The sequence below is a fragment of the Grammomys surdaster genome, unplaced genomic scaffold, assembly GCF_004785775.1.
Source record: "Grammomys surdaster isolate TR1022 unplaced genomic scaffold, NIH_TR_1.0 269, whole genome shotgun sequence".
Lineage (NCBI taxonomy): Eukaryota > Metazoa > Chordata > Mammalia > Rodentia > Muridae > Grammomys > Grammomys surdaster.
The window spans coordinates 874,544-881,184 of record NW_021604710.1 but is presented as its reverse complement, the minus strand read 5'-3'; the positions used below and the strand labels follow the sequence as shown (position 1 = coordinate 881,184).

General features: G+C 36.5%; 1 pseudogene; it reads left to right on the top strand.

Annotated features, from left to right (window-relative positions):
- The first annotated feature begins 4,645 nt into the window (after positions 1-4,645).
- LOC114628552 lies at positions 4,646-5,240 on the top strand (annotated as a pseudogene).
- Positions 5,241-6,641: the final 1,401 nt, after the last annotated feature.

Below are 6,641 nucleotides of genomic sequence, written 5' to 3'. Positions count from 1 at the left end.
TCTCTCTCTCTCTCTCTCTCTCCCTCCCTTCCTCCCTCCCTCCCTCCGTCTGTGTGTGTGTGTGTGTGTGTGTGTGTTTGAGTATGTGTATATCTGGGTATGTTTAACATACCAGAGGGTTTGCGGAATATATTACTAAGCACTTTAGTTTACTAACAGTTCAATATTTTACAGTGTTGTTGTTGCATTATGTTTAGGGCATTACTTGGTTTTCATCTAGCCTGAGGGTGCAGATCTTCAAATCAGAGAAAAATGAATGATTGCTTAAGCAGAACAGAAAAGGATTTAAAGAAGGGGACAGAAGGAAGTGCTCTGTGAGAAGAGTACCACCAGCACTAACAAACAGTAAGTTTATAAACTATTCCCTGACTTAGGGTTTCTAGGTTTGTATTACACTACTTGTTACACTGCTTTTTCTTGCTGTCATTTTGATATGGCAGTATTGATACCTGTACCTCATGCGTGAGCTTTTGAGTCTTTGTAATTCTGAACTGAAAGGTATTCTTTTTTTTTAGATTTAAAATAACAACTTTATTGTACCAATAGAAATAGTCTCAGCTTGAAAATTTTTTTGCTAATGTTTAGACATTGTTTCCTTTCAGCCAAAAGATATAAATCTTTTAGTCAAAGGCCACATATAAGTAAAGAATCCTACTACTGGGTTAATCAATCAATCCATGCCATTCAAAACTAAATAAAGAGAGTATCTTCTGGGTACTACATCACAAAGCATTTCTAGCATCATTTTTATTGGGGAAACTATCAGGGACTCTTATATTTCTATTTTGATTTTCGGTGTAATTAAGAATTTCCCTTCATTTTTCTAATGATTTTTTAAAATTCAGATTTTAAGAAGATTTACTCATTTTGTTTTATGTGTGTGAGCTGGTAAGTGTCTCTGGTGTCCATAAAGCACAGATAATTGCTTCAACAGTCCCCAAACTAAAATATTGGGATCTTGTGAGCCAATTGGGTACTCTTAGAGAACAGCAACTATTCTTAGCCACTGACCCATATCTCTAGCCCTCAAACTTTGTTTTATTTTTACCTGTTTTCTGAATGACTAAAGATAATAATGCTGAAGGAATTTTTAAAATAATAGAGCAGGAAGTGAAGAGTTTGGAGGAATTGAAGAAGAAAGTACATACAGGAGAGAAGGTGGGGATGATGTGTATCTGAACTTATTGAGGGCAAGTAAGTCCTCACACAGAGGGACAGCACACAGTCATTTCATTCCTTTATTTCCTACAGCTGCCAAAGCATGATGATCAGTGTCTTCTTCACTCTCCATCATTATTGCATGAGGTACAGTCAGGAGATGAGTAGAGATGGGACCATGAGTCCAATAGCATTTTCTGGCCACTGCCACGCAGTCATACTTATCTTTGTTGTATTGCCATTTTCTTCAGTTTTCACTCTTCCAATTCTATTTGTTTTATTCCTAGGTTTTCTTCTTAGTTTCAGTGTGAAGATCCTTAGGCCATTGTTCAGAGGCCCCACTTTCCAATCTTCTCCATGACACTATTACTTTATTTTTGCATTAGAATTTGTAATACATATACGTCTAACACAATTTCTCCTAGTTTCAAAGCTATGTAAACAGAAAAGCTTAAAAGGATATCATTCTACACAATATTTAAATTATTGAATTATCTTAAATATAATATTTCAGTTTTTATGTTAACTTTCAATTGTTCACTTACGTCAAAGCATTTATTCACATTGTTTGTAACTGTGATGTTTAGCCGAAATTCATTTCCATTTTTGTTAGTAGGGTTTGTACGTGGAGTGTCTGTCATAGTCACGGTAAATGTATTGAAGCTCGGGGAACTGTAAAAAAAAAAAGCAGAAATAGAAACTCATATTACTGTCTAAGACTTAGTTGTTTTCTTATGGAAAGACAGAGTACAAATAAACAAGAGTTGGGAGACCATATTTCTAGCCAACAGACACATCCAACAGGATGAAGTAAAGGGAGATCAGAATAAAGAGTCACCATCCTGCTCACCTGGAGATTGTGGGGTCCTGGACTGGCAAAACTACTTTTTTATTTTCCCAGCCAACATTCCATAGTGGAGATTTATGGCTTTACATTTCATCTTTGTTCACTCTCATTCCTATTTTCCTTTTACAATTATCAAAAAAAGTCTTCAGAACTCTCTTCCTTCTAAAAGTAGAACTTGTAAAAATACATTGTGCCACAAAAGTGATAATTTATCATAAAGATCAACCAGTCTCATGGTAACTGCAGATTCAGCTCAGTAGTTTTTCCTCAACTGACTGCTCTTTAAGTCTGAAGTAGGGGGCATGAAAATTGTAGTTGACAAAATTTGACTTCCGATTCAAATTCTCTTGATATCATTTTCTAAGTTTCCAAGTCCATTGCTCATATTATAGAAAAGTATTTCCTTGGCAGATAAAAGTTTCCCGCACTAATTTCCATGGATTCATTACTATCTTAAAGATTCCCCATTCCCTACTGATTTTAGATATTGCTAGTAGATTTTGATTTCTTCTTGTAACCCGATGTGTTCCTCTTGTCAGAAGGCTTAGGACCCTTTATATATTTTCATCTTATAGGAATTGGAATTTGACATTTACCCCCTTTAGTGATAGACTTAGAAAATAGATTTATTATACAAGGAACCTTGTGTAAAGGAACATGTAAGGAAAGGGTGGGGTACATTATCAAGTTTCTGACATATCTCTTTTTAGTAAACAAATCTGTTCCATGTGTGGTTAATGGAGCTCTGCATATTAGAATTGATGAAGATCACAGGTTTTATCGTACAATTTAGATAATTTTTCTGTGGCTGATTAATTCATTTTATTTTGGTTATTGAAGATACAATATTTCATTCTATCATGAGGGGACTCTTGAACATGCAATGATTTCCTTCCACATACCAAGTTTAGACTTGGACATAAATTATATCCTGTCCAGAGTTTATCCCAAAATATAAGCTAAGCTCACTTGTCTTTAAATACTGCATATTGAGGAAAATGATGATACTATAATCCAGGCAGAAAAGTAAGTCTGAACACAATCTTTTTCATCAGTCATTTGATTTCAAGGTGTACGTTTGAGAAGCCACATATCACCGCAAAGTTTAAGAAAGAGAAAGTCAGATCCACATACAACACAAATCCATTATGTGTTCCCATTAAGTGTGAACATACTTCTAGGAAGGTACTGAGAAAAAAGTAATGCCTTACCTATTGTCCCAGTAACTGGCAGTCTCCTGAACTAAGCACACAATAAGGAGATATAATATGACTGCTGCAGGTTGGTAGAACTTTTGACAAGAAGCCATGCTGTAATGGTTGACATACATGAGCCTTGACTATCTGCAACCCAGACCTGTCCTTTTATTTGCTGCAGAAAGACGATTAAGCAGATGGACAGGTCTGTCCAGCTAAGATGATCAGATGTTGGGATCTCTTCCACTTTCACCCTCTTTGTTCTTTTTATATAAAGGTCAGTAGTCAGATGAAACTTCAAAATAGATTATAGTGAATAAGATAACAGATTTTCTTTTTTCTCCATAAGAGATTAGAATGTTCTTAGATTATTAGAATGGATCCAATTCCAATTTTTCTAAAGATCTGATCTTTGTGTCCTTTGCTTCTTAAACTATTCTAACTGTAGAGATAACTAAATTTTAATCACTTCTCTTTGTCTCCAGATACCATAAACTCTCATTTTCTTGGTAACTCAGAGAACCCCAACTCAAAAATGAATGAGGATATTATTATTCAACTCCTCTGATATGTGTCCTAAGGCACAGTGTAGTTTTGTAGGTGAGGATAGTCTTCGTTTTCTTACAGAATATGTTTCTGGAAAATACAAGGCATATATTTATGAGTTAGCAACATTTTAGAAAGGAGTGTAGATATATTTAATATAATTTTAACAATGGAATCAATTAGCCGGAATTTGTATAGCTTTGCTTCTTGTCTATTGATTTTTCAACAGGACCTGGGTTCACAGTAGACGTGTAGACAGTGTAATCCAGAAACCTATAGAAAATGTCTTATCATTCTAGTTCTCTGCTTTTCTAACTTCAGATACTTATTAACTTGCCCTGTCCAGGTGTGGGGACTTCACATGAAAGAAATGCCAGACCTCATTTTTAAAGGGAATTTGTGATCATTTCCATTATGCTACAAGATAATATGTAAGCTGAAAAAAACTCTTGGAAAGTTGGAATAACTGGAGGATCCATATATTTAACCTCTTCCTATTGAAAAAAAAAACCAATGTTGGTATTTTGTTTTAGATTGCAAGATGTTAGACTAGATGTGTCTGGATAGCTTTGATTTCAGAGTGTCTGCTATTCTAAGATTCTCCTTAAGTTAGATTGCTTAGACTATAGATCTAGGAATGACCTATGATTTGATACATCATCTCTTTCATTTGCTTTTTATTTTATCATTGAGGCTTATGAATAGGGAGGGGTACTCTCAAATATGAAATGCCATATATTTCTAATGTTTTTGAAAATAAACTCATTAATTATCTACTGTACTTCCCCATCTCTTACATTCATTAGTTAAAATATTTTGGAGTCAACACCATACTAGGGCCCATCCTGAGGCAGCAGAATCCTAGGGAAGCTTACACCCTACTTTCTGGACTCTTCTTATGACCATCTTCAAAGAGATTACCCTGCTCAGCCTTGAGTTCTACAGAGCAGTGAAGGAGCACGAGGACAAAACCATTTTTGCCTACTTCAGTGGTTCTAAGGATGACAAAAGGAAAAGCTGGTGTCCAGAGTGCTCGGAGGCAGAGCTAGCCATTTGAAAGGGGCTGAAGCATGTTACTGAAGACTGTGTGTTCATCTACTGCCAAGTAGGAGACAGACTTTATTTGAACTACCCCAAAAAATACTTTAGAGGAAAATTGAAATTAACTAGAGTGTCTAAACTATCTAAATATGTAATACTTCAAAAACTTGTGGACTCTGAATGCCTTTAGTCTAACCTCCTTAGAGATGATCTACTCTGAAGATTATGATTTGATGACCTTGCCTGTTGGACTATGGTGGCACATAGCTTTGGTTACAGCACTCAGGAGGCAGTATGTGTTGGGGGAGTTTCAGGTATTGGTGATTTTTGTTTGTTTGTTTATTTGTTTATTTTATAGTGCTAGGGATTGGACCCTGGGCTTTGCATATGATAGGCAAGCACTGCCTGTTGGCTGCATGCCCAGTTCAGAAATCACAGTTTTCCCTTCATGACTATATCACTGTATATCAGACCTTCTCCTATGTTATTTGTTTAACTACAGAAGTTCTTAGGCTACAGGAGTATATCATATTGTTAATACTTTAAAATAAGGAGTTTGGCAACAGAAAGCTTCTGTACACAAGGCAGTCTCAAACATAGGACAGCAGCATGATGTTTGCCAACAGGAAATTCAGGTTGGAATGTCAGAAGGAGCACTGGATGGTTTAATGATAGCTGGAACATAACAGTTCACATGCAAATTTTGGAGGCCAGGGTGAAAAAAATATTTTTAGTCAGCAGTGAGCCAAATTTAAAAATTGGAAACTTTATTATTGTATGGATCCCCAGTATCTTGGTGAGTTCTATCAGTTTCATAAGCAGTGGGGTTTTTTTCAATGTTTCCTAATAATACGATTTGACTCATGTTCAAGAGCCAAGATAAAAGGAAAAGAACCCAACCTTCCCAAAACAACAACAACAACAACCTTTTCATTATTGTCATGCTATTCTATATTTAATCAACTTACAGACTACATAAACTACAGTATATGAGTGTATTATTTTAGCTAGAAATTTTTCCATCTGACTATGACCATTGAAAATATACTAACTTTGCTTTTTAAATTAATTTCATTCATTTATTTACTTTACAAACTTTGTCAGCCCTTCCTCTCCCCCCCAGTGACCCCTCCTGTAAGTCCTTTGCCTATTCCTTTTAGAAGGGGAAGACCTCCTCTGGTGTCAACATTCCCCCCCCCAAACCCCAATCTCACCTTCCTGAACTCCACTCACTGACCCATAGCAGCTTTATTCATAGTAACCAGAATCTGCAAACAACCTAGATGTTGCTGGGCTGAAGAATGGAGAAGGAAAATGTAATACATCTACATAATGGAGTACTCTCCATCTCTTAAAAACAAAGACATCATGAATTTTTCACACAAATGGATAGAACTGGAGAATATCACCCTGAGTGAGATAACCCAGACTCAAAAGGATCTACATGGTAAGTACTCACTTATAAATGGATATTAGCCATAAAATACAGGGTACACATGCTACACTCCATAGACCCAAAGTAGCTAAACAAGAAGGAAGGTACAAATGAGGATTCTCGCATCTCACTTAAAAGAGAGAATAAAATAGTCGCAAGAGGCAGAAGGATGGAGGGAACACAATGGGAGAAGAGACAGGTAGGGGTGTGGGGAGGGGTTCAGGATCAGGTGTTCAGAGAGACAAGAGAGACAGCTAGATGGCCATAAGAATGAATAGAAATATGCAACTGACAGGGTGGGGAGGTTGGCGGGCAACTTCAGGACATGACAGAGTCATGGGAGGTACCTGAGAATCAATGGGGGTGACCTTAGCTGTGACTCATAGCACTGGAGATATAGTACCTAAAGAGGCCACCT